This window comes from Polistes dominula, unplaced genomic scaffold (genome assembly GCF_049000335.1).
Source record: "Polistes dominula isolate Pdom_NZ unplaced genomic scaffold, Pdom_raw_medaka contig_31, whole genome shotgun sequence".
Taxonomy (NCBI): Eukaryota; Metazoa; Arthropoda; class Insecta; order Hymenoptera; family Vespidae; genus Polistes; species Polistes dominula.
Window position 1 is genome coordinate 1,059 of NW_028300925.1, and position 13,118 is coordinate 14,176.

The 13,118-nt window shown below is 36.0% G+C and overlaps 2 long non-coding RNA genes across 2 annotated transcripts; one reads left to right on the plus strand and one right to left on the minus strand.

Moving 5' to 3' along the window:
• Positions 1–8,180: 8,180 nt before the first annotated feature.
• On the plus strand, positions 8,181–10,258 carry LOC149032933 (uncharacterized). The gene is made up of 2 exons (XR_016176148.1): positions 8,181–9,330; positions 9,477–10,258. It is a non-coding gene; the product is annotated as an uncharacterized LOC149032933 (long non-coding RNA).
• Positions 9,555–10,167, minus strand: LOC149032934 (uncharacterized). The gene is made up of 2 exons (XR_016176149.1): positions 10,063–10,167; positions 9,555–9,929 (listed from the first exon to the last, which is right to left on the minus strand). It is a non-coding gene; the product is annotated as an uncharacterized LOC149032934 (long non-coding RNA).
• Positions 10,259–13,118: the final 2,860 nt, after the last annotated feature.

Sequence of the window (13,118 nt, forward strand, 5' to 3'; positions counted from 1 at the left end):
ACGCAACCCTGACACCAACCCTGACGCAACCCTGACGCAACCCTGACGCAACCCTGACGCAACCCTGACGCAACCCTGACGCAACCCTGACGCAACCCTGACGCAACCCTGACGCAACCCTGACGCAACCCTGACGCAACCCTGACGCAACCCTGACGCAACCCTGACGCAACCCTGACGCAACCCTGACGCAACCCTGACGCAACCCTGACGCAACCCTGACGCAACCCTGACGCAACCCTGACGCAACCCTGACGCAACCCTGACGCAACCCTGACGCAACCCTGACGCAACCCTGACGCAACCCTGACGCAACCCTGACGCAACCCTGACGCAACCCTGACGCAACCCTGACGCAACCCTGACGCAACCCTGACGCAACCCTGACGCAACCCTGACGCAACCCTGACGCAACCCTGACGCAACCCTGACGCAACCCTGACGCAACCCTGACGCAACCCTGACGCAACCCTGACGCAACCCTGACGCAACCCTGACGCAACCCTGACGCAACCCTGACGCAACCCTGACGCAACCCTGACGCAACCCTGACGCAACCCTGACGCAACCCTGACGCAACCCTGACGCAACCCTGACGCAACCCTGACGCAACCCTGACGCAACCCTGACGCAACCCTGACGCAACCCTGACGCAACCCTGACGCAACCCTGACGCAACCCTGACGCAACCCTGACGCAACCCTGACGCAACCCTGACGCAACCCTGACGCAACCCTGACGCAACCCTGACGCAACCCTGACGCAACCCTGACGCAACCCTGACGCAACCCTGACGCAACCCTGACGCAACCTGACGCAACCCTGACGCAACCCTGACGCAACCCTGACGCAACCCTGACACAACCCTGACGCAACCCTGACGCAACCCTGACGCAACCCTGACGCAACCCTGACGCAACCCTGACGCAACCCTGACGCAACCCTGACGCAACCCTGACGCAACCCTGACGCAACCCTGACGCAACCCTGACGCAACCCTGACGCAACCCTGACGCAACCCTGACGCAACCCTGACGCAACCCTGACGCAACCCTGACGCAACCCTGACGCAACCCTGACGCAACCCTGACGCAACCCTGACGCAACCCTGACGCAACCCTGACGCAACCCTGACGCAACCCTGACCACCCGCAACCCTGACGCAACCCTGACGCAACCCTGACGCAACCCTGACGCAACCCTGACGCAACCCTGACGCAACCCTGACGCAACCCCTGACGCAACCCTGACGCAACCCTGACGCAACCCTGACGCAACCCTGACGCAACCCTGACGCAACCCTGACGCAACCCTGACGCAACCCTGACGCAACCCTGACGCAACCCTGACGCAACCCTGACGCAACCCTGACGCAACCCTGACGCAACCCTGACGCAACCCCTGACGCAACCCTGACGCAACCCTGACGCAACCCTGACGCAACCCTGACGCAACCCTGACGCAACCCTGACGCAACCCTGACGCAACCCTGACGCAACCCTGACGCAACCCTGACGCAACCCTGACGCAACCCTGACGCAACCCTGACGCAACCCTGACGCAACCCTGACGCAACCCTGACGCAACCCTGACGCAACCCCTGACGCAACCCTGACGCAACCCTGACGCAACCCTGACGCAACCCTGACGCAACCCTGACGCAACCCTGACGCAACCCTGACGCAACCCTGACGCAACCCTGACGCAACCCTGACGCAACCCTGACGCAACCCTGACGCCAACCCTGACGCAACCCTGACGCAACCCTGACGCAACCCTGACGCAACCCTGACGCAACCCTGACACCAACCCTGACGCAACCCTGACGCAACCCTGACGCAACCCTGACGCAACCCTGACGCAACCCTGACGCAACCCTGACGCAACCCTGACGCAACCCTGACGCAACCTGACGCAACCCTGACGCAACCCTGACGCAACCCTGACGCAACCCTGACGCAACCCTGACGCAACCCTGACGCAACCCTGACGCAACCCTGACGCAACCCTGACGCAACCCTGACGCAACCCTGACGCAACCCTGACGCAACCCTGACGCAACCCTGACGCAACCCTGACGCAACCCTGACGCAACCCTGACGCAACCCTGACGCAACCCTGACGCAACCCTGACGCAACCTGACGCAACCCTGACGCAACCCTGACGCAACCCTGACGCAACCCTGACGCAACCCTGACGCAACCCTGACGCAACCCTGACGCAACCCTGACGCAACCCTGACGCAACCCTGACGCAACCCTGACGCAACCCTGACGCAACCCTGACGCAACCCTGACGCAACCCTGACGCAACCCTGACGCAACCCTGACGCAACCCTGACGCAACCCTGACGCAACCCTGACGCAACCCTGACGCAACCCTGACGCAACCCTGACGCAACCCTGACGCAACCCTGACGCAACCCTGACGCAACCCTGACGCAACCCTGACGCAACCCTGACGCAACCCTGACGCAACCCTGACGCAACCCTGACGCAACCCTGACGCAACCCTGACGCAACCCTGACGCAACCCTGACGCAACCCTGACGCAACCCTGACGCAACCCTGACGCAACCCTGACGCAACCCTGACGCAACCCTGACGCAACCCTGACGCAACCCTGACGCAACCCTGACGCAACCCTGACGCAACCCTGACGCAACCCTGACGCAACCCTGACGCAACCCTGACGCAACCCTGACGCAACCCTGACGCAACCCTGACGCAACCCTGACGCAACCCTGACGCAACCCTGACGCAACCCTGACGCAACCCTGACGCAACCCTGACGCAACCCTGACGCAACCCTGACGCAACCCTGACGCAACCCTGACGCAACCCTGACGCAACCCTGACGCAACCCTGACGCAACCCTGACGCAACCCTGACGCAACCCTGACGCAACCCTGACGCAACCCTGACGCAACCCTGACGCAACCCTGACGCAACCCTGACGCAACCCTGACGCAACCCTGACGCAACCCTGACGCAACCCTGACGCAACCCTGACGCAACCCTGACGCAACCCTGACGCAACCCTGACGCAACCCTGACGCAACCCTGACGCAACCCTGACGCAACCCTGACGCAACCCTGACGCAACCCTGACGCAACCCTGACGCAACCCTGACGCAACCCTGACGCAACCCTGACGCAACCCTGACGCAACCCTGACGCAACCCTGACGCAACCCTGACGCAACCCTGACGCAACCCTGACGCAACCCTGACGCAACCCTGACGCAACCCTGACGCAACCCTGACGCAACCCTGACGCAACCCTGACGCAACCCTGACGCAACCCTGACGCAACCCTGACGCAACCCTGACGCAACCCTGACGCAACCCTGACGCAACCCTGACGCAACCCTGACGCAACCCTGACGCAACCCTGACGCAACCCTGACGCAACCCTGACGCAACCCTGACGCAACCCTGACGCAACCCTGACGCAACCCAAAAAAACATATACACAAATTCCTAAAAAACCACAAAAAAACAAATACACAAACTCTTAAAAAACCCAAAAAAACATATACACAAACTCTGAAAAAACCCAAAAAAACATACACAAACTTTTAAAATACCCTAAAAAACATATACACAAACTTTTAAAATACCCAAAAAAACATATACACAAATTCCTAAAAAACCACAAAAAAACAAATACACAAACTCTTAAAAAACCCAAAAAAACATATACACAAACTCTGAAAAAACCCAAAAAAACATACACAAACTTTTAAAATACCCTAAAAAACATATACACAAACTTTTAAAATCCCAAAAAAAACATATACACAAACTTTTAAAATCCCAAAAAAAACATATACACAAACTTTTAAAATACCCAAAAAAACATATACACAAACTCTTAAAATACCCAAAAAAACATATACACAAACTCTTAAAAAACCACAAAAAAACATATACACAAACTTTTAAAATACCCAAAAAAACATATACACAAACTTTTAAAATACCCAAAAAAACATATACACAAACTTTTAAAAAACCCAAAAAAACATATACACAAACTTTTAAAACCCCCAAAAAAACATATACACAAACTTTTAAAATACCCAAAAAAACATATACACAAACTCCTAAAAAACCACAAAAAAACAAATACACAAACTCTTAAAAAACCCAAAAAAACATATACACAAACTCTGAAAAAACCCAAAAAAACATACACAAACTTTTAAAATACCCTAAAAAACATATACACAAACTTTTAAAATACCCAAAAAAACATATACACAAATTCCTAAAAAACCACAAAAAAACAAATACACAAACTCTTAAAAAACCCAAAAAAACATATACACAAACTCTGAAAAAACCCAAAAAAACATATACACAAACTTTTAAAATACCCTAAAAAACATATACACAAACTTTTAAAATCCCAAAAAAAACATATACACAAACTTTTAAAATCCCAAAAAAAACATATACACAAACTTTTAAAATACCCAAAAAAACATATACACAAACTTTTAAAAAACCCAAAAAAACATATACACAAACTTTTAAAACCCCCAAAAAAACATATACACAAACTCTTTAAAAACCCAAAAAAACATATACACAAACTTTTAAAAAACCCAAAAAAACATATACACAAACTTTTAAAACCCCCAAAAAAACATATACACAAACTCTTTAAAAACCCAAAAAAACATATACACAAACTCTTAAAGAACCCAAAAAAACATATACACAAACTTTTAAAATACCAAAAAAAACATATACACAAACTCTTAAAGAACCCAAAAAAACATATACACAAACTTTTAAAATACCAAAAAAAACATATACACAAACTTTTAAAATACCAAAAAAAACATATACACAAATTCCTAAAAAACCACAAAAAAACAAATACACAAACTCTTAAAAAACCCAAAAAAACATATACACAAACTCTGAAAAAACCCAAAAAAACATATACACAAACTTTTAAAATACCCTAAAAAACATATACACAAACTTTTAAAATCCCAAAAAAAACATATACACAAACTTTTAAAATCCCAAAAAAAACATATACACAAACTTTTAAAATACCCAAAAAAACATATACACAAACTCTTAAAATACCCAAAAAAACATATACACAAACTCTTAAAAAACCACAAAAAAACATATACACAAACTTTTAAAATACCCAAAAAAACATATACACAAACTCTGAAAAAACCCAAAAAAACATACACAAACTTTTAAAATACCCTAAAAAACATATACACAAACTCTGAAAAAACCCAAAAAAACATACACAAACTTTTAAAATACCCTAAAAAACATATACACAAACTTTTAAAATACCCAAAAAAACATATACACAAATTCCTAAAAAACCACAAAAAAACAAATACACAAACTCTTAAAAAACCCAAAAAAACATATACACAAACTCTGAAAAAACCCAAAAAAACATACACAAACTTTTAAAATACCCTAAAAAACATATACACAAACTTTTAAAATACCCAAAAAAACATATACACAAATTCCTAAAAAACCACAAAAAAACAAATACACAAACTCTTAAAAAACCCAAAAAAACATATACACAAACTCTGAAAAAACCCAAAAAAACATATACACAAACTTTTAAAATACCCTAAAAAACATATACACAAACTTTTAAAATCCCAAAAAAAACATATACACAAACTTTTAAAATCCCAAAAAAAACATATACACAAACTTTTAAAATACCCAAAAAAACATATACACAAACTCTTAAAATACCCAAAAAAACATATACACAAACTCTTAAAAAACCACAAAAAAACATATACACAAACTTTTAAAATACCCAAAAAAACATATACACAAACTTTTAAAATACCCAAAAAAACATATACACAAACTTTTAAAAAACCCAAAAAAACATATACACAAACTTTTAAAACCCCCAAAAAAACATATACACAAACTTTTAAAATACCCAAAAAAACATATACACAAACTCCTAAAAAACCACAAAAAAACAAATACACAAACTCTTAAAAAACCCAAAAAACATATACACAAACTCTGAAAAAACCCAAAAAAACATACACAAACTTTTAAAATACCCTAAAAAACATATACACAAACTTTTAAAATACCCAAAAAAACATATACACAAATTCCTAAAAAACCACAAAAAAACAAATACACAAACTCTTAAAAAACCCAAAAAAACATATACACAAACTCTGAAAAAACCCAAAAAAACATATACACAAACTTTTAAAATACCCTAAAAAACATATACACAAACTTTTAAAATCCCAAAAAAAACATATACACAAACTTTTAAAATCCCAAAAAAAACATATACACAAACTTTTAAAATACCCAAAAAAACATATACACAAACTTTTAAAAAACCCAAAAAAACATATACACAAACTTTTAAAACCCCCAAAAAAACATATACACAAACTCTTTAAAAACCCAAAAAACATATACACAAACTTTTAAAAAACCCAAAAAAACATATACACAAACTTTTAAAACCCCCCAAAAAAACATATACACAAACTCTTTAAAAACCCAAAAAAACATATACACAAACTCTTAAAGAACCCAAAAAAACATATACACAAACTTTTAAAATACCAAAAAAAACATATACACAAACTCTTAAAGAACCCAAAAAAACATATACACAAACTTTTAAAATACCAAAAAAAACATATACACAAACTTTTAAAATACCAAAAAAAACATATACACAAATTCCTAAAAAACCACAAAAAAACAAATACACAAACTCTTAAAAAACCCAAAAAAACATATACACAAACTCTGAAAAAACCCAAAAAAACATATACACAAACTTTTAAAATACCCTAAAAAACATATACACAAACTTTTAAAATCCCAAAAAAAACATATACACAAACTTTTAAAATCCCAAAAAAAACATATACACAAACTTTTAAAATACCCAAAAAAACATATACACAAACTCTTAAAATACCCAAAAAAACATATACACAAACTCTTAAAAAACCACAAAAAAACATATACACAAACTTTTAAAATACCCAAAAAAACATATACACAAACTCTGAAAAAACCCAAAAAAACATACACAAACTTTTAAAATACCCTAAAAAACATATACACAAACTCTGAAAAAACCCAAAAAAACATACACAAACTTTTAAAATACCCTAAAAAACATATACACAAACTTTTAAAATACCCAAAAAAACATATACACAAATTCCTAAAAAACCACAAAAAAACAAATACACAAACTCTTAAAAAACCCAAAAAAACATATACACAAACTCTGAAAAAACCCAAAAAAACATACACAAACTTTTAAAATACCCTAAAAAACATATACACAAACTTTTAAAATACCCAAAAAAACATATACACAAATTCCTAAAAAACCACAAAAAAACAAATACACAAACTCTTAAAAAACCCAAAAAAACATATACACAAACTCTGAAAAAACCCAAAAAAACATATACACAAACTTTTAAAATACCCTAAAAAACATATACACAAACTTTTAAAATCCCAAAAAAAACATATACACAAACTTTTAAAATCCCAAAAAAAACATATACACAAACTTTTAAAATACCCAAAAAAACATATACACAAACTTTTAAAATACCCAAAAAAACATATACACAAACTTTTAAAAAACCCAAAAAAACATATACACAAACTTTTAAAACCCCCAAAAAAACATATACACAAACTCTTTAAAAACCCAAAAAAACATATACACAAACTTTTAAAAAACCCAAAAAAACATATACACAAACTTTTAAAACCCCCAAAAAAACATATACACAAACTCTTTAAAAACCCAAAAAAACATATACACAAACTCTTAAAGAACCCAAAAAAACATATACACAAACTTTTAAAATACCAAAAAAAACATATACACAAACTCTTAAAGAACCCAAAAAAACATATACACAAACTTTTAAAATACCAAAAAAAACATATACACAAACTTTTAAAATACCAAAAAAAACATATACACAAACTCTGAAAAAACCCAAAAAAACATATACACAAATTCTAACTACACCCAAAAAAAAACATAAACACACAAACTCCTAATAAACCCAATAAAAAAAAAAAAATAAATAAATAAATTGATACACACATACTGACTTAACCCTTGCGCGCGTGAATATTAAAACGCACACACACATAATGAACGAACCCTCGCGCGTGACCTTGACCCACATAATGAATGAAACTCGCGCGCGACCTTGCCCTGGATGTCCTTGACCTTCGATGACCTTGACCTGTAAAATCGGCTACAGGCACGGCCTCACGATTGATTGCCACCCCATTAACTAGAGACCAGGCCCCCTCTAATACTAGAAGACCCCCAATTTTCTTATTCTAATTCTTTACTACTACTACTAATACTATTATTTCATGCTTCTACTATTTCATACTTCTACTACTACTACTATTTCATGCTTCTACTACTACTACTACTATTTCAAGCTACTACTACATGCAACTACTACTACTACTACTACTCCTCATCATCCCATTTTCCAAAGGCTGTCATTCTCAGGAGCAAGCTGAATACAACGCTCAGGCCTAAGCGTGTATTGCAACCTGCTCCTGAGCGCAGCCACAGGAGTACTCTGCTTCTGCAGAGTCGGGGTCGCACCCCGATGCGTTGAAATCCATGCGCTTTGCACCTCCCTTTATACTAAATCGGCTATCCCAACGCTACCGAGTTCAAGACGCCATCTCGTAATTATATATGCAAATGAACTGTACAGCTGACATACATCAAGTTGTAATGGCTTCTCCCTCTTGTCAATCTCGCATGACATCCATTACTTTACTTTAAAATAACATTGCCTTTTACTATTTATTTTATTCTATCTTATTATATACACAAGTGCAAGTATTGTTGTTGTTGTTGTTTAAAATCTTTTATAAACTAATGTGCTGTGGTCGTCTACTTATTATAATATAATAAAAATCTATTATCATGTGTAATGATTTATTTCTTCTTAAAGTAACATAACCACCAGACGTGACATTGCCTATTAAAAAAAAAAATTAATAATTTTCATTATACGTTATTACACATATATGTCTACAAGTAAAGTGGTATTTTTCTTATGCTAACATATCCATACTTAGTGAAATGATTTGTGCTATTTTAATTTCATATAACCTCTCTCTCAAGTGCAATGGTTTTCTATTTAACTTTTTACATAACCTTTAGTGCAATGCTTATTAAATTAACACGTTCCGTTCATTATATGTACAACTCACGTGGTTATTACATAATTATTTAATATGCTAAAAGGTTTGTGTTTATAATAAATTCAATTCTCTATTAAAATGTTCATGCATTAAAAAAAATTCCTTACACGACATAAAACACATAAATTTGTTTCATAATTAAATTTTACAATAATTAATAATTACATGTAATGGTTGATTTCATTAAAGGAAACTTTCAATGGCTTGGATGATAGGATAGGTTATAAAAAAGAAATAAAATTTGACACGAAACGTGGTAATCCAAAGTAACCTCAAGTGTGCAATGGTATACTTTGTAAGTCGACAAGTAACCTTCTTTAAAGTGCAATGGTATACTTTTCCTGTCGACCTGTCCACCTGTACAGTGCAATAATATTCTTTTTACATTTACATAATAATAGTAAGTACAATGATATTCTTCTTAAGTTAACATAATACTAATAATAATAAGTACAATGGTTTTCTTTTGTAGATCACAAACACAAATCCAATGGTTTTCTTCTTAAGCATTGATATCTTACATCAAGTTAAATGGATTTCTTCTTAAGGAAATATCAAACGTCAAGTCCAATGGTTTTTTTTCTTCACAAGATATCAAACATCAAGTCCAATGGGTTTCTTCTTAAGGTGAATTGGTGATCACTGCAAAAAAAGAGAAGAGAATAAGAAAAGAATTATTATAAATAAAAACAATATTATTCACTTAATTATGATTGCATCACTGTAAGAAATTTTGTTAATTAAATACTTTACACTTTACTACACAATACTTTACACAAAAGCACAATGTGACAGCAGGTAGCCATCTTGAATTTGTCCTAGAGATGTGTTTTCTTTCGTCGTCTAGATGGCGATACATATTCTCTCTACCAGTCGGTAACTAAAGTAAAAATTTATGTAAACTTATAAAAAATTAATTATATTATATTAACTCACGTTTTATATCACAAAAATAAATGTATTTTAACCAATATTATAATACTTACTTCTTTAAACAACATCCTATTTTCATTATAAAATACATGATGGTATTTCTACAAAAAAAAACAAATGAATTCATACAAATATATACATTTTTATGCTCTTAGTCTATTCCCAATAAAATAAGTGTACATTAATAAATTTAGTACATATAATAAGAACTGCAAACATTAGAATGTTATTAACCATTTCTTTTCTTAATTTGTGATAACTAGGAAACATTTTTTCTATCTAATATTCTTTTCATAAAATATTACTACTCTATATATGGTTTGCTTCTAGTGCAAGTATAAACAGTGACATAACCACAACTGCAATGATTTTCTATTTCAGTTAACATAACTTCAAATTCAATGCTATTCTAAACTTTCTATTTCAAAAATATTTCATTAATATGCTAAAATATATATATGTTAATAATAAATTCAATTGTCTACTAAAATATTTCTATTAAAATGTTCATGCATTATAAATAAAAAAAAATACCTTATACGACCAAAAAAAAACATATAAGTTTCTTAACTTGTAACATTTACAATAATTAATACTTACATGTAATGGTTGATTTTATTAAAGGAAAATTAAATGGCTTGGATGATAGGATAGGTGATAAAAAAGAAATAAAATTTGACACAAAACGTGGTAATCCAAAGTAACCTAAAGTGTGCAATGGTATACTTTGTAAGTCGACAAGTAACCTTCTTTAAAGTGCAATGGTATACTTTTCCTGTCGACCTGTCCACCTGTACAGTGCAATAATATTCTTTTTACATTTACATAATAATAGTATGTACAATGATATTCCTTTTAACTTAACATAATAATAATAATAATAAGTACAAAGGTTTTCTTTTTTACATCACAAACACAAATCCAATGGTTTTCTTCTTAAGCATTGATATCTTACATCAAGTCCAATGGTTTTTTTTTCTTCACAAGATATCACACATCAAGTCCAATGGTTTTTTTTTCTTCACAAGATATCACACATCAAGTCCAATAGTTTTTTTTTCTTCAGAAGATATCACACATCAAGTCCAATGGTTTTCTTCTTAAGCTGAGTTGCCGAGCACTAATCACTAAAAAAAAGAATAGAATATGAACACTGAATTATTATTGTAAATAAAAACAATATTATTCACTTAATTAAAGCATCACTATTGAATTTTTTGTAATTAAATACTTAACTTTATTGCACGTGGCAGTACACGACACGGCAGGCGGCCATCTTGATTGTGTCCAAGCGCGATGTATTTTCTTTCGTCTAGATGAAGAAACATATTGTACTTGTCGGTAAATGAATTAAATATTTCCATCATTTGATGATAACAGCATAATTTTTCCAGTCGGTACAATGAAGTAATAGCTAGTACCGCTGCTAGATGGCGATACATATTCTCTTTACCAGTCGGTAATAAAAGACTAATTTCCTAATAAACATTTTTATTAATTGATTAAAAAGTTAATAAAATCCCAATCATTTATACTATATGATAACAAAATAAATGTATTTTTATAGTATTATAATATTTACCTCTTTACATATTTTTGTCTAGATTAGTTTTTAATAATAGCATCTGCATATTCTTTTTCCATAATAATAGTAATGAAATGAAATTCCCTGCAAAAGAAGATATTTATTAACAAATACATCAATTTTTCTTATCAGCCATTAAAAAAAAAGTATTATCTTCTATTACCGTGTGAACGTAAAACTTGATAAAAAATTTTGACTTGAATTGAATGTCGGTAATATAATAATGTATTAGCCACGTGTGTTATCCATATATCTTGTGATGATAACTAAGATATACATTTCTTCTCGTATTCTTTTGATTAAATATTACAATATAAATATGATTTGCTCGCAGTGCAAGTATAATAAGAACACAGAGTGCATTAAACTGGAATTGCGTGCAGAATTGAAGTGATGGTTAAAAAAAACCCTCATGACTGTATGGGATATTTGATTATGGATGGAGTCATAGGATTGCGTGGAAAGTTGAAGTGATGGTTTAAAAAACCCTCATGATCGTGTGGAGTCTCTTCTTTTGAATGGTGTCATTGGTGTGCGTGGAAAGTTGGTGTGATGGAATTGCATGTAAAGTTGTTTTGCTAAGAAAAAGGACAGAAATGTTTAGATAATGCATAAAGTTAAGAGACAAACTAATCCACACATATATTTTAATAATTAGTAAAATTTCGTATAACAAAATACATATAGATGTACCTTAGTAGTAACTAATATTTGTTAAAATAAATTGATATAATGAGAACATCCTGAATTCATCTATATATACTCGGATTTAATAAAGAAAATTATTTTCCTTTGGTTATGACGTAATACTATTGTACCACACACCAATACATCCCATTTGTAACTATTTTCATCCAGAATTGGCAATCACTAATCACTAAAAAAAGAAGAGAATATGAAAAGAATTATTCTAAATACAAAATAATATTCTTTTGATTATGATTGCATCACTATTGCATTTCTTTAATTAAATATTTAATAGTGCACGTGGTTGTACACGACACGGCAGCCATCTTGGTTTTTTTCCTCAGCAATTTTTTGCCCGCGAAAATTCAAATAATAAGAAATGTTTTTTTATCATTAATCCATAACCACAAAATTAATAATAATAATAATAATAATAATAATAATAATAATAATAATAATAATAATAATAATAATAATAATAATACTTTTATTATCTGAAACAATATTTACTTTCAAGTGTGCTGCTAAATAATGATACACATTTTACCAATCATTAATAAAATATAGATTACCCATAATATGTTTTTATTAATTGATTATAAACAAATGAAACCTAGATCAGTTTT